This window comes from Acomys russatus, chromosome X, assembly GCF_903995435.1.
Source record: "Acomys russatus chromosome X, mAcoRus1.1, whole genome shotgun sequence".
Taxonomy (NCBI): Eukaryota; Metazoa; Chordata; class Mammalia; order Rodentia; family Muridae; genus Acomys; species Acomys russatus.
The window spans coordinates 39,341,296-39,358,466 of record NC_067169.1 but is presented as its reverse complement, the minus strand read 5'-3'; the positions used below and the strand labels follow the sequence as shown (position 1 = coordinate 39,358,466).

At 39.3% G+C, this 17,171-nt stretch overlaps 1 pseudogene; it reads right to left on the bottom strand.

The window, feature by feature from the left end:
* Nucleotides 1-15,475: 15,475 nt before the first annotated feature.
* On the bottom strand, nucleotides 15,476-16,213 carry LOC127185221 (uncharacterized; annotated as a pseudogene).
* Nucleotides 16,214-17,171: the final 958 nt, after the last annotated feature.

Below are 17,171 nucleotides of genomic sequence, written 5' to 3'. Positions count from 1 at the left end.
TAGTCCCAGCCCAAAAATTCTGGCTGGACCCTGTGTGCATTTTGGGCCCAAAATCCCTAGCTGAGCTTGGCAAACGGTTCAGGCCCTGAGAATCTAGCTGAGTTCAGCCCGTGGTTTGGTCCCAGTGTTCCTGGCTGGACTTGGCAGGGAACACAGAAGGCTGTGGATACCTTGGCCTGACCCAACGCTCATTCAGAGACCCAGAACAATTGCAGGATCCACAGCAGAGGGGGGCTGAGGATCACTGGCTGTGAGAGACCAGAACAACAGGGCTAAGTTCCTAACATCCACACCAGTGAAGCTTTGAGCTCCCAGCCTAGGGAAATCGTGAGAAAACAAGTGAATCTATCGTCAGACACCCTCCATTCAACTCTGGAAGCTACCCAACAAAAACAAAGACGGCAAGATGTCTAAAGGACAACGAAAAAGCATACGCAAAAAACCCCAAAACAACATGGCGTCTCCAGTTTCCAGCTATCCCAAAGAAAACAACCCAGACAACTCAAATACAACGGAAATACAAGAAAATGACCTCAAATCCTTAGTAATGAGGATGATAATGGAGGAAACAAATAAAATTCGTAATCAAATGCAGGAAGACGCAGACAAACAGGTGAGAGATATAAAAGAAGCACATAGAGTGGAACTGGAAAAATTTCAGGAAAATGCAAACAACCAGATGAAAGAAATAAATAAAACGGTTCAAGCTCTGAAGACCTATAAAGAGGCAATGGAAGAAACTCAGGAATATACAAAAAATCAGATGAAAGAAATCAAAAAATCAGTTCAAGGTCTGAAAATGAAAATGGATTCAATGATAAACACACAGACAGAAGGAAAACGAGAACGTGAGACCTCAGAGAAGAAGGCGAGCAACACAGAGGTGAGCTTTTCTAACAGAATCCAAGAGATGGAAGAACGAATCTCAGGGCTAGAAGATACAATTACAGATACTGAATCAACCATTAAAGAAAATGCCAAATCTGGAAAACTCCTGACACAAAACATCCAAGAAATTAAGGACACCATGAAAAGAAGAAATCTGAGGATAATAGGCATTGAAGAAAGAAAAGACATCAGACTCCAGGGCCCAGAAACTATTCTCAACAAAATCATAGAAGAAAATTTCCCCAATCTAAAGAAAGAAATGCCTATAAACATACAAGAGGCCTACAGAACACCAAATAGAATTGACCAGAAAAGAAAAACTGCCCGCCACATAATAATCAAAACACAAAACATGCAGAACAAAGAAAAAATATTAAAAGCTGCAAGGGAAAAGGGCCAAATAACATTTAATGATAAACCTATCAGAATTACACCCGACTTCTCAGCAGAGACCATAAAAGCCAGAAGGGCCTGGACAGAGATCCTGCAAACCCTAAGAGACCACAGATGCCAGGCCAGACTACTTTACCCAGCAAAACTATCAATAACCATTGATGGAGAAAACAAAATATTCCATGACAAAAACAAATTCAAACAGTACCTATCCACAAACCCAGCTTCACAGAAGGTACTAGAAGGAAAACTCCATCCCAAAGGGTCAAGCTACAACCAAAACTACTCAGGAAATAGATAACTATCCCATGGCAAAAACACAACTACACAAACTCTCGACTGGAAACAACATCAAAATTAAGACTCTTAACAGTCACTGGTCATTAATATCTCTCAACATCAATGGCCTCAATTCTCCAATAAAAAGACACAGACTAACTGATTGGGTACATAAACAAGATCCAACATTCTTCTGCATCCAAGAAACACATCTCACCCATAATGAAAGGCATTACCTCAGGGTAAAAGGTTGGAAAAAAATATTCCAAGCAAATGGTCACAAGAAGCAAGCAGGTGTAGCCATTTTAGTATTGAACAAAATAGACTTTCAACCAAAATTAATCACAAGAGATGAGGAAGGACACTTCATACTCATCAAAGGTAAAGTCAACCAAGATGACATCACAATTCTGAACATCTATGCTCCCAATACAAGGGCACCCACATTTGTAAAAGATCTCCTAAAAAAGCTTAAACCACACATCGATCCCCACACAATAATAGTGAGAGACTTCAACACCCCACTCTCACTGAAGGATAAGTCATTGAAACAGAAACTAAGCCGAGAAATAACATCATTAACCAATGCCATGGGTCAAATGGATCTAACAGATATCTATAGAACCTTTCACCCAAACAAGAAAGAATACACCTTCTTCTCTGCACCCCATGGAACCTTCTCCAAAATTGATCACATCGTAGGTCACAAAGCAAGCCTCAATAGATACAAGAGGATTGAAATAATACCTTGTATCCTATCAGATCACCATGCTCTTAGGCTGCAATTCAACAACAACAGAAATAACAAAAAGCCTACACGTACGTGGAAACTAAACAACTCTCTGCTAAATGACACCTGGGTCAGGGAAGAAATAAAGAAAGAAATCAAGGAGTTTCTGAAATTCAATGAAAATGAAGAAACAACATACCCAAATTTGTGGGATATATTGAAAGCAGTGCTAAGAGGAAAATTCATAGCACTAAGTGCCTTTAAAAAGAAATTGGAAACATCGCACATAAGCATCTTAACAACACAACTGGAAGCCCTAGAAAAAAAAGAAGCAGAAACACCCAAGAGGAGTAGACGCCTGGAAATAATCAAACACAGGGCTGAAATTAACAAGTTAGAAACTAAGACAACAGTCCAAAGAATCAACAAAACCAAAAGCTGGTTCTTTAAGAAAATCAGCAAGATAGACAGACCGTTAGCCAAACTAACTAAAAGGAAGAGAGACAGTATTGAAATCAACAAAATCAGAAATGAAAAGGGAGACATAACAACAGACACTGAAGAAATTCAAAGAATCATAAGATCCTACTTTGAAGGCATATACGCCACAAAATTTGAAAATCTAAGGGAAATGGACGATTTTCTTGAACAATTTCACTTGCCAAAGTTGAATGAAGAACAGATAAACAAGCTAGATAGTCCCATTTCCCCTACAGAAATAGAAGCAATCATCAATGGTCTCCCAACCAAAAAAAGCCCATGGCCAGATGGTTTCAGTGCAGAATTCTACCAGAACTTTAAAGGCGAGCTAATACCGATACTCTTCAAGCTACTCCAAAAGATAGAAATGGATGGAAAATTACCAAATTCATTCTATGAGGCCATAGTCTCATTGATACCTAAACCTCACAAAGACTCAACAAAGAAAGAGAATTTCAGACCAATTTCTCTTATGAACATAGATGCAAAAATACTAAATAAAATACTTGCAAAACGACTACAGGAGCACATCAAAGATATCATTCATCATGACCAAGTAGGCTTCATTCCAGGCATGCAGGGATGGTTTAATATATGGAAATCCATCAATGTAATCCACCATATAAACAAACTGAAAATAAAAAAACACATGATCATCTCCTTGGATGCAGAGAAAGCATTTGATAAAATTCAACACCCATTCATGTTTAAAGTTTTAGAGAGATCGGGGATACAAGGCACTTTCCTCAACATAATAAAGGCTATATACAGCAAGCCAATAGCCAAAATCAAAGTAAGTGGTGAGATACTCAAGGAAATTCCTCTAAAATTGGGAACAAGGCAAGGCTGCCCACTCTCTCCATATCTCTTCAATATAGTACTCGAAGTTCTAGCCAGAGCAATAAGACAACAAAAGGAGATCAAGGGTATCCAAATGGGAAAGGAGGAAGTCAAATTATCCCTCTTCGCAGATGATATGATAGTGTACATAAGTGACCCTCAAAACTCCACCAGAGAACTCCTAAAGCTGATAAACACCTTCAGCAAATTGGCTGGATACAAAATTAACTCAAAAAAGTCTGTAGCCTTCCTATACACAAATGACAAGCTCGCAGAGGAAGAAATTAGGAAAACCACACCCTTCACATTAGCCACAAGCAATATAAAATATCTAGGAGTTACCCTAACTAAGCAAGTGAAGGACTTGTATGAAAAAAAAATTCAAAACTCTGAAGAAAGAGATTGAAGATGACCTGAGAAGATGGCATGATCTTCCTTGCTCATGGATCGGGAGAATTAACATAGTAAAAATGGCCATCCTACCAAAAGCAATCTACAGATTCAATGCAATCCCTATCAAAATACCTACACAATTTTTAAAGACATTGAAAGTTCAATTCTGAACTTCATATGGAAAAACAAAAAACCCAGAATAGCTAAAACAATCTTGTACAATAAAAGGTGCTCCGGAGGAATCTCCATACCTGATCTCAAACTGTACTATAAAGCAATAGTAATTAAAACAGCATGGTACTGGCACAGCAACAGGCTGGTTGATCAGTGGAATCGAATCGAAGACCCAGATATGAATCCACACACATATGGTGACTTGATTTTTGACAAAGAAGCCAAATCCATTCAATGGAAAAAGGATAGCATCTTCAACAAATGGTGCTGGTCTAACTGGAGGTCTATGTGTAAAAAAATGAAACTGGACCCATATTTGTCACCTTGCACAAAACTCAAATCCAAGTGGATTAAAGACCTCAACATAAAACCAGAGACACTAAGCCACTTAGAAGAAAAAGTGGGAAAGAGCCTGGAACATATTGGCACAGGAGACAACTTCCTGAACAGAACACCAACGGCCCAGGCCTTAATGTCAACCATTAATAAATGGGACCTCATGAGGCTGAGAAGCTTCTGTAAGGCAGGAGACACTGTCAAGAGAACAAAGCGACAGCCTACAGACTGGGAAAAAATCTTCACCAACCCTACATCTGACAAAGGTCTAATATCCAAAATATATAAAGAACTCAAGAAATTAAACACCACCAAACCGAATAACCCAATTGAGAAATGGGGCTTGGAACTAAACAGAGAATTCTCAACAGAGGAGTATCAAATGGCTGAGAAACACTTAAAGAAATGCTCAACCTCCTTAGTCATCAGGGAAATGCAAATCAAAACAACTCTGAGATTCCATCTTACACCCATCAGAATGGCTAAGATCAAAAACTCAAGCAACACCATATGCTGGTGAGGATGTGGGGAGAGAGGAACACTCCTTCATTGCTGGTGGGAATGCAAACTAGTACAGCCACTTTGGAAATCTATCTGGTGCTGTCTCAGAAAAATGGGAATAGGGCTTCCTCAAGACCCAGCTATTCCACTCCTTGGAATATACCCAGAAGATGCTCCAGCACACAACAAGAAAATTTGCTCAACCATGTTCATAGCAGCCTTATTCATAATAGCCAGAACATGGAAACAGCCTAAGTGTCCCTCAGTAGAAGAGTGGATAAAGAAACTGTGGTACATATACACTATGGAATACTATTCAGCTATTAAAAACAAGGAATTCCCGAAATTTGTGGATAAATGGATTGAGCTAGAAATGATCATAATGAGTGAGTTAACCCAGAAGCAGAAAGAATCAAATGGTATATACTCACTTATATCTGCATACTAGTCCAAAGGGCATGTCCCACGAAAGCCTTCACTTACCAGGAAACTGGGACAGAGGGGAAGGCATACTATTGGGACTCTAAATGAGAGACGCATGGGAGAGTAGCAAAATAAAAGGGTACAGATGGTCCTAGAAATCTACAAGTAGAACAATATGATAGGCAGATTTGGGCCCAGGGGTCCCGCTCAAACTAAGGCACCAGCCAAGGACAATACAGGCGGTAAACTTTAAACCCCTTCCCAGATCTAGCCAATGGTCAGAATATTCTCCACAGTTGAGTGGAGAGTGTAATACGACTTTCTCATGTACTCTGGTGCCTCACATTTGACCATGTCCCCTGGAGGGGGAGACCTGGTGGCACTCAGAGGAAGGACAGCAAGTAGCCAAGAAGAGACTTGATACCCTATGAGAATATATAGGGGGAGGTAATCCCCCTCAGGAACAGTCATAGGGGAGGGGAATAATGGGAAAATGGGGGGGGGGGAGGAATGGGAGGATACAAGGGATGGGATAAACATTGAGATGTAACAAGAATAAATTAATAAAAAAAAAAGAACAAAAAAAAAATAAAATAAAAAAAAATAAAAGCAAAAAAAAAAAAAGAAGAGAAGTTAGAAGAGATAAAGAAGGCATCAACATTTTAATAAAGGAGAAAACCTATCAAAAAGACACAACAGTAGAAAACACATATAATTTGAGTATTGAAGTTGCCAATCTAAAACAGAAACACAAATGGACATAAATATTGGAAATTAGCCAATACACATTTGAAAGACAACTATATATTTGAAGAAATCTTGGAAAATGTTTTAAATTTTCCAGAATCAAATGTAAATAAAAGCTCACTTTATCAGAACCCTAAAATTATAGGGAAGGTAGTTCTGAAAGGAACTTCTTAGTGTTAAAATCTATGAAGGCTTATATTGAAAAGTGTCAGAAGCATCCTAAATACCCTGAAGATGTTCTTTAGAAAGCCAAACTGAAAAGCAGTAAGTGCTAAGAAATAGTAAAGATCAAGAATGAAAATTGTGAAATGGGGATTTCGTGGCTGCCTGATCTATATATAGTAAGTTCTAGGCTGGCCAGTGATACACAGTGAAACTGTCTCCAAAAGAGAAAGAGAGGGTGTGAAGAAGAAAGGAAGCCTGGAAGGAAGATTACTTCTCAAACTAGCGAAAGTTCCCAATCTACTCTTGGCCAGGAGTTCTTTTCCTTTGTACCACAGGGAGGTTTGTGTTAAGGGAGGCATTGTATCTTCCTAAAAATTTCAGTAAGAAAAAGGGAGGCCTTTGTTTTATAAAATAATGAGGAAGGCTGGTAAGGAGTTCTGACTCCAGGGTTTGTGACCTCGTCCTCTGGAGTATGGGGGCATCCAACTGCTGGTCCTCCGGAGTATGGGGCCATCCAACTCCTGGTCCTCTGGTGTATGGGGGCATCCAACTCCTGGTCCTCTGGAGTATGAAAGCATCTAACTCCTGGTCCTCTGGAGTATGGAGACATCATCCAAGAGAGTGAGCATTCCTTTAGACATTCTTAGCTCCACCCACACCCTTGAGAAAGCTCCCAGTTAGAGCAATTTCATTCTAGGATTCACTGCCTTAATAAAAACTTAAAATAAATAAAATATAAAATATATAATTATGAAATGGATGCTAAAATAATAATACAAAGAATTACTGAAACAATGAGGTGCTGGAGTGATAGTCAACAGTTCAGAGCACTTGTTGCTCATCCAGAGGACCAGAATTCAGGACCCAGCATCCATCCCAGGTGGTTCACAGCTACCTATAACTCAAACTCCAAGGGATCTGATTCACTCTTCTGGCCTCTGGAGAATCAGCACACAACTCTCACTCTTACCCGCACACTAATAATAAAATTAACTTAAAAATAATAAAAGAAACAATGAACTCGCTCTTTGTAAATGTATTTCAATATAAATATTGAAAAATAGCCAAACCAAGCAAAAATATGAAGAATCAAATTGATAAAGTTGGAGATGATAATGAAATCTGAAAGATCATTTAAGATTATTTTCAAAACCTATTCCAAAATGCTGAAAAATCTAAGAACAAATAGCTAGACACATCTCACCTGACAAAATTGTATCAAGAAAATATGAACAAACGAGACCAATTTTAATAAACAACAAGGTTGAAGTATAATTTAAAATATTCTCACAAAGAAAAGACTAAGGCTAGATTAAGTGCTGAATTCTACTAAATTTTAAGGAAAACCTAATATCATTGCTTCTCAAAGTGTTCCATAAAATACAGTGGTTAAGAGCACTGAATGTTCTTCCAGAGGTCCTGAGTTAAAATTCCCCAAAACCATATGTTATCTCAAGCTCACATGGTCAGAGAAAGCTAACTAGAGCTTCAGGAACAAATTGACAACCTACCTACAGGACTGTGCCGGATCGATGAGGATCAGAAAGTGTCCCTGGATCTGGATTCCTATTTTTAAAAGCTGCTTAATGCCAGGTGAGTTGTCTTGGTCAACAATATTTTACAGAATGCCCAGGAATGATTGTGGCCGTTAAACCATAGTATTGCCAAAGAAACAGCTCGTAGGAGAGTGATGCTGGATTTAGGAGTTTACCCTCATGGTTATCCAAGCAAATAAGCATGGTCCTGTGACCTGAGTGTACAAGTACTGTTCTCCAGCTGCTTTGTTTGGACAGACATGAGAAGACACAGGAAAGTCTCTGTAGACCTTTGATTTGTTTGAATGATATACTCATTCATATAGCAGCCTCAAGAAACATGCATACATCAGGACTATTTCCTAAAGAACCTCCTTTACAGTTATCTTTCCAAGAATAAGCCTCTACCTTTTGGGTTTTGTTTCTTGAAACAAGGTCTCAATATGTAGCTCAGGTTGATCTCAAACATGGGTCTTCTTGCCTCAGCCTCCTGAATGCTCCAATTGTAGGCATGTGCCAAAGTGCCTGGCTTAAACCTCTATACATTTTCCACCACAGAACATTAAGTGAACATCAGGTGATACAAATTTTGGGGCTGGAGAGATGGCTCAGCAGTTAAGAGCACTGACTGCTCTTCCAGAGGTCCTGAGTTCAATTCCTACCAACCACATGGTGGTTTACAACCATCTATAATGTGATCTAATGCCTTCTTCTGTCATGCAGGCAGAGCACTGTATACATAATAAATAAATCTTTTTTAAAAATTCAAAACCAGAGATTTAGTGCAGAAAGTATACTTCTATTTCTCCACCATTTCACCACAGTTCCTCTCAGAAGGTAGTAGCCTTTCCAGAGTCATCCTACATATATATTTTTAGTGTTTAGGTTAACTCCAATTATCACAGCTGTTGCCTTCATTGCTGCCCCTAGAAAGCATGACAAATGACATGTGAGTCCAAGGTCAAGAGCAGAGCCTTGGCAGCTGAGAGTCCCTAAGTTTTTCGGGGTTTTGTTTTGGGTTTTTTTTGTTTGTTTGTTTGTTTGTTTGCTTTTCTTTTTTGTTTTTCAAGACAAGGTTTCTCTGTGTAGCCTTGGCTGTCCTGGAACTCGCTATGTAAACCAAGCTGGCCTCAAACTCACAGCGATCCGCTGGCCCTTGGCTCCCCAGTGCTGGGATTAAAGGTATGGGCCATCAAGCCCAGCTTTTTGTTTTTTAGGCTAAGTATTTTAAGGGCTGGAGGGATGGCTCAACAGTTAAGAGCACTGACTTTTCTTCCAGAAGTTCAATTGCCAGCACCCACATGGTGACTCACAGCAATCTGTAGCTCTAGCTCTAGGGAAATCCAGTGCCTTCTTCTGGCCTTTTTGGCCACAGCACACAGAATGCAGGCAAAATATCCATTCACATAAAATAAAAAATTAAAATCTACATATTTGAGTTCCATTCTTCCCAGGCCTAGTTAACTAGTGTTGACTATCCTTTTGCTCTATCACTTGGGCCTGGGCACAGTTTCCACTACCTGTGACTTCACTTGCTTTGTTTACAATTGAGGACTTAGTTAAGTCAAGGTAAATAATTTATCCTCTTGACTACCCTGGCTTGAATATGTTAATGGTATTGTTCAGTGTTATTAAATAAATGTTTGTATTGGTTAATTTAACAAGAAACATTTAATGCCTCTTTAAAAGTTAAAAGTATCTTAACTTTAGGCTCCTTTACAAAAAAAATGTGTGGGGGCAAAGTTCACTTTTAAAAAAAAGCAAAACCCAAATCCAACAGTATACATGACTATTGAGTTATGTCCAACATCTGTGAGTGACTCACCTTCTTCTGAACTCCAAAGGGCTTTACCTGCCCAATTCTGTGGCTTTGCCAACCATACCATACAGTGTTCCTCTCATAAGTTCTGGCTAGCTCCACTCCACAACTGCTACTGTCTTGGCAGAGGTCATGCAGTCCTGGTATGTCCAATACCTTAGAAGCTGCACTTTCACCAATGGCCTTTCCTGGAATCTCTCCATGGACTCTGAACATGTCACATAGTGCCATGCCTCAGCTGACTTCCATGATCCCTTTATAGCTCTATGACCAATACTAAAATGAAGATTCTTACACATTGTTAAGTGCAGCCCCTCACCAAAGCTTCTGTGTGATGATCCTGTAAAATACTTCCCAGGATATCTCACTTCAATAATGCTGATATATAACTAATCACATCTGATTCTACATCCCCAGTTGACTAGCATCAGTTGTCCTAATAAAGCATGAAAGGTTCATTTCTATAGATTCTTAATACAAAATATCATTCACTCAGTCCTAATAGAGTTCTTGCTTCTCTTTGTAACTTCACAAGACAAGATATATGTCACACACACACACACACACACACACACACACACACACACACAGTCTATATAATGTTACTTGTGTGTTTTCAGGGATGACCAATTTGGTATCAGATAATCAATTAGTACGCTCATCTCTAGAGAAGACTATTTCTCCCACTCCCAGTATTCCTTGGTTGCCTATAGTTCTTTGTGTCAGGTTCAGGCCTCATGAGATTTTTCGTATCCACTTTGGGACATCTGTTATTGTTGTCCTTGTTCATTTCATATTTATGCAATTATGTTGGTGATACTTTATGTGTGTGGCTTTGAAATTATTCACAGCAAACTCTGTGATCTTATGATTCTTAGAATTTTTCTGTCCCTTCTTCCTGTATAATAGTTGCCATGGTCATGGTGTCTCTTCACAGTAACAGAACACTGGCTAAGACCCCTACTATTATCTGGTTGATACTGATCTGTCCTTAGTTGCAGTGATGGATTTTTTTAAATTAAACTGGGCACCTTGAGTTTGATACAAATGTGTTTAATATGGTAATGTCTTTTTGGTTAACTGTGTCCCTTGATTAGCATGAAATTTCCCTCTTTATCTCTTCTACTAGTTTTAGTTTAAAGTCTATTTTTATCAGATGTTATGATAATAACACCTTCTTGTTTCCTGGTTCATTTGATTGGAGTAATTTTTCTACCCTTTTACTGTAAAATAATATGTATCCTTAAAACTAATATGTGCTTCTTGTATGCACAAGATAGATGGATAAGGAAATAGATCTTCTTTATTGTTTTCATCAACCTTATGATGGTATTTTCTTGGGTTTCTCTCAAGTGTTTATTCTTATTAAACTTTCCTTAATTTCAGTGAGATGTTTCCTTGTACCTTTTGTAAACCCCTTGAACTTTTTGAGGAGGTTTATTATTGTTCTTTTTAACTTCCATGTCCTGGAGTTTATCTAGATAATTTTTATTGGCAAGCATTTCTAGAGGACTGGTAAGATTCGGAGAGGTGATAAGGCTTCAAATTTCACATTGCTTATATTCTTATGATGAGTTCTGGGCATGTGAACTTCTTTAGTTAGTTGTTAGTTTGTTATGGACTGAGAAAGCAGAACATGAAGAAGAAGAAGAAGAAGAAGAACAACAACAACAACAACAGAAAAAAACAACAACAACAACAGGAGGACAAGGAGGAGGAGGAGGAGAAAATGGCTTGGGTGGAATGGTTATTGAACAAAGTAGACTAGGCTGGTATACAGGATAAGGATTGTGTTCTGTTTCAAGCCTGGAGTACACAGGCATATCTGACTGGGTGATAAGGTCGGATATGGCTGTGAAATACAATAGTTTGGGACAAATGTATGGAGGATCCTGGACAAAGTATAGTGCTTTTTTTTTTTTTTTTTTTTTTTTTTTTTTTGGTGCTGGTGTTCTGGTTAGGGGACCCAGGGTATATCTGGCAGGTTACAGAAATGGCTTGGATAAGTATCTCTGGACGATGATTTTGGAAGTCTGGGTACCAAGAGGGGAGGGCTGTGATTGGAAGCTGTGCATAATGGACCCCTTGGGGTTGCAGGGTAAGGGATAGTCTAAGCCAGAAGTCTAGAGCTTGGCTGGGCCATAGTAGAGGTTGGACAGATTAGGCCAGAGTAAAGGATGTGGAGAGCTGCAAAAAACTAGAAGTTGGCCTGCTCTATAGGCAGGGTAGCTATACTTGGCCAGTTCGCTGATGGGACCAGGGCTAGATCTGGGAGGTTGAGGAAAAGCTGTAAATGTGGAGGTCATGGGAGTTCACCAGGATAGACTCTGGAGAAAAATGTTAGAATTCTGGATACCAAGTGGCATGGTGCAAGTGATACCTATAGTACTTCTTGGAGGTGATTATTAAGGACCTAGATCCACTGAGAAAATACCCACACCATAAAACACAGCCTCAGAAACTGGCTCTGCTGAAGAGTGGGAACTAGAGTTCCCAGGATAAAGACTAGGAGTGCAGGAAAGATCCTACAAGGTTAGCTGATAGAGGAGTTCTTCCTGAATGTTGAAACTAAATATGTAGCAAGTTCAGAAGCTAATGGCCTTGGCCTGTCTTTAGCCCCCCGAGTAGCCAGCTATTCCTTCCTTCCTCTGAATCAACTGTAACAAACTCATGACTCTGAAGTGAAAGCTTTAAGAAATTGTTAATAGCTAGCTTCCATGGAAAACAAATGTATAAACTAATGACATGACCAATCCATAGTACAATTAAGGAGAAGGGTTTTTTCCATAGTACAGTTAAGGAAAAAAAATTTTTTTTACTGTAGATGAGAGAGAGAGAGAGAGAGAGAGAGAGAGAGAGAGAGAGAGAGAGAGAGGAGATTCCAGAACAAAAATAAAAGAGTAGACTGCACACAGCAAGCAGACTGGATCTGGCCATGAGAGAAGCAGGAGCAGAACCGAGTGATAGAGATGAGAGGTAGAGAGATAAAGAGAGATCAAGAGAGTAAATGTGAAATAGAGAGGGAATGAGGGATACAGAGAGAGGAAGAGGCAGAGAGGTCAAGAAAGGGAAGGAGGCACAAAGAAATAAGTATAGAGAGAGGGAGAGCATGAGAGTGAGAGAAGAGACAGGGCAGAGCAGAGAGAAAGAGAAAGAGATGACAGAGAGAAAAGGCAAAGCCAAAATATCAGGGAATAGAATTCGTTCTAGAGGAAAAAAGAGCTGGGGGAGAGATGCCAAGCCATGAGCTGAGGGTTGGGGGTGGCTTTAGTCCAGGAAATGTGGTAAGAAAAGCTAGAATGGACTTTGAAATTTATAAAGGTACTTGTCATCCTGAGAGAACCTGGGGGCCAGAGTGGGCTTTGTTATGCTAATAGGCACAACAAATAGCCATTTATCCCTCTGCCTTTGGAACTTGGGGAAATAGAGTTACTTTTGGATCTGACACAAAGTATATCAGCAGTTGACACAAGCCAGAGTTGTCAGAGAGGAGGGTGCCTCAAGTGAGAAAATGTCTCCATAACATAGGCTGTAGGTAAGACTATAGGGTATTTTTCAAATTAATGATTAATGTAGGAGGGCTCATCTCACTGTAGGTAGAAGGTAGTCCTTGGTTCAAAGAAAGCAGTCTGAGCAAGACATGGTGAGCAAGCCAGTAAATAGCTGTCTTCCATAGACTTTGTATCAGCTTCTGCCTTCGGGTTCTGTCCCAGTTGGAGTCCCTGTCCTGGCTTCCTTCGGTGATGAACAGTGATGTGAAAGTATAAACTGTTTCCTCCCCAACTTGATTCTAACTAAGACACTAAACTAAAGCAGACATTTCCCCATTTTTCCATGGCCCACAGACTTGATGCTTCTACCAATGTATCGCAAAGTTGATTTCTTTGGTTATATAGCTATGAGAACTTCAGGAAACTGTTTGACTATACAGAGATGATATGTGAGGTAACCTGAATCCATGTTCCTAGACAATGGTCACTAATATTTGTCTCCATAAAAATATCTCTTATCATCTTTGAGGTTACAGTTGTGTTTTGTTGGACTGTCTCATCACTAAAGGTCACAGGGTAACTTAATGAAGGACAAGAGTAGGTCTTCTTTACTATCATTTAGCTTCTGTCTCCATTACATTGGATTACCTGTTTGCTGTGGCATGTAGGCATGTTTAGCTCTCAAGCACTTCATCCTCTAATCATGACTGAAAGCAACAAGGGAACAATAATGGAGGCATATTACCCTTACCATTTGGCAATGTCCTGTTCCAGGCACCTTAAAGGTGTGTTCCTGACTCCAGGCATTGTCCAAAATTGGAAGTAACCTTGGGTCCACAAAACAACAGAACTCCACATGCACAACAATCTTCCTGAGAAAGCTATGTCCTGAAAAAAATCATCCTTAAGGACCCAGAATGGACTACTCAGGACCTAAGATATGAGACAATATGTGCAGAACCTCAATTTTACCAGCACTCCTTAATGATGAAAACCACTCTGCTCCCTTTCCACAAGTCCCTCTCTCTTTAAACCTAAATCCCATGCCACTACTCACAGATTTAGGCTCACTAGGCAACTTCATCTTTTTTCTATTCCACATGGATTTATTTACATTCCTTTCAATCATGACACACGTCTTGGTTTACTGGGAAAGATAGTCAAGCCTAGCCAGTTGGGGCAACTTGAGCTGGGGATTTAGCATTAAACTCCACTTAAAATGACAGCAACAGCTGGCATCAGTGCTCCCCTGGCCTGCTTAGATACCTCAGTTACTTTACATGGATGTATAGCTCATATTTCTTCTTGGGTATATTAACTAGTTTTTCCTTGTCTTCTCCTAGGTCACATCCTATATAAGATTCTGAAAGGTAGAACTAAGAGAAGAGGACCAACGTGAAAATTCAGCTGTTTAGTGTAACACTATTTATAGTCACTTCCCCTGAGAGCTGACCAAAGAAATACTACTTTCCAGCTACTCCCAGAGAGACCTAATTATTCAGGAGTCTCTCATATGAACTACAGACTTCTAAATTCTAGTTATGAGCCTCCTCCTATCCCATATCTCTACTTTTATTGGAGAAATTATTGCATTGTTTCAGTGGAAGATATTTTCACTTGATTCCCATATGAGACTCAAGGAAGTAGAGCAGTGTTACCAGCCTAGACACTTTTTCATCACAGAGTATCTACCCACCTGAATCATGCCCATATAGAGCCACATGGTTCCCTATTGTGATCCATTTGGCACATCAGAGCACAATGGGAATACCTGGACATATGAGATATTCACAAGCAGGGAGAAAGAGGCTACAGAAGTCACTCAGCATCCTCAATGCACAGACTGGCCTTCCTACCCAAAGAGACCTCACAACATGCTCAGCAGTGACAAGAGTAAGAAGTCTTGCTTCCAAAACATACCAGGACTTAAATGTTTCTAGCCTGTAAAAATGATTACATTCCTGTGTCATTTTTTTCAGTTAACTTTAAACCTCTCACTTTAGTGTCAGTCCTTTTGATTTATGCTATTTACATTTCACCAGTACTTTTGCCTGCCATAGATTGTTGGCAGTATCTGAATGCATGATTGTGGCTGACAGACTTTAGGATGCAAAATCCTTCAAGGAAAGAAAAACATCTGACAAGTAGAGGAGGATACAAGCTTGTGACACACTCACAGAAACAGAGTTGATGCTTTATTTGGAATAAGTTGATAATTGTATTAGTAATGTCTGCACATAGGAAATTTCTTTAAGGAATCTTCTGGCAGATGCCAGAACCCTCACATCAGGCCTTTTGTTAGATCAGTTTGGAAGCACACTGCGCCTTCACTGTGTGTCAAAGAGCTCATCTCAAAGAGGAAACTTATAACACCATAGAGTGACCTGGTAGCTGTCAGGACACCTATTGGATATACAGCAGTGTAGTGTTTCTTTATAAGAGTATCTTTCTTAACAGGAAAGGTGGGTGGAAAATCAAGTATGGTTTTGCCATAAAGGTCGACAACATGGTTACAGCTCACAGAAACAAATGTACAAAGGCTACTAACTAACAAAACTAAAGCAAAGATCTTGTACAAAAAATCTGCATCTTAACAAATGGGTCTTTCATGAAGCAGATCTTAATGGCTATTGCACTGGAAATTAGGACTGCAGGTTTCATCAAAATGGCCAATATTATCAGGGTCTGTGCATACAGGAATTCAGGTGAAATGGTCCATGTTGCATTGACAGGGTTGTGCACCAGAATCCTGATCACAGACCCAGAAATGTTAAACTCCTGAGGATACTTAAGCTTTCCAGAGTCCAAAAAACAGAAACTTCACAATCTTATGGTCAAATTTCCACAGGTGCCAGCAGTGGCGGTTTACAAGGATTATTTCAAATACCAAAATTGATAGGCTGAAAATGAGTCCACTCAGTCAGAAGATACATTTCTTTGCCACAGAAAATGTGAAGATGAGATAGAAGTATAGAGTCACTCCAGAAACAAAAACAAGGAAAACAGAATGAGTTATCATTTACAGAGCACTAAGTGCCTATATCTTGTCCCTGCTGCCTTAAAGCTGTATTTAGGTAGTCTACATATGTATTAGATTTCTATGTACTTTAAGAATATAGCTTGGCAATCCACTAGTGTGGCAGAAGTAGCCACTGTAAGATATCTTGGACAACGATTTCATAATACCTGCCAATGCGAAAGTGTTTATATTTGTTGACTAGGAATTTCAGTGCTTAGAATTAGTACTAAGATAAGAGTTTACAAGATGATATGTAGGATGATACTTATTTCACCTTTGTAATAGTATCAACATTATTAATTACTTAAAAGAAAGTAATAAGTAGAAATTGTCATTTCTAAAGAATTATAGCAGATCTTCAGGAGGAATCTCCATATCCGATTTCAAACTGTACTATGGAGTAATAGTAATTAAAATAGCATGGTACTGGCACAGCAATAGGCTGGTTGATCAATGGAATCGAATCGAAGACCAAGAAATGAATCCACACACATATAGTTACTTGATTTTTGACAAAGAAGCCAAATATATCCAATGAAAAAAGGATAGCATCTTCAACAAATGGTGCTGGTCCAACTGGATGTCTACATGTAGAAAAATGCAATTAGACCCATATTTTTCACCATGCACAAAACTCAAGTGCAAGTGTTAATCAAAGACCTCAACATAGAACCAGAGACACTAAATCGGTTAGAAGAAAAAGTGGGAAATAGCCTGGAACACATTGGCACAGGAGACAGCTTCCTGAACAGAACACCAACAGCCCAGGTCTTAAGGTCAACAATTAATAAATAGGACTTCATGAGGCTGAGAAGCTTCTGTAAGGCAGAAGACACAATCAAGAGAACAAAGTGACAGCCTACAGACTGGGAGAAGATCTTCAACCCTACATCTGACAAAGGTCTAATATCCAAAATACATAAAGAACTCAAGAAATTAAACACCACCAAACCAAATA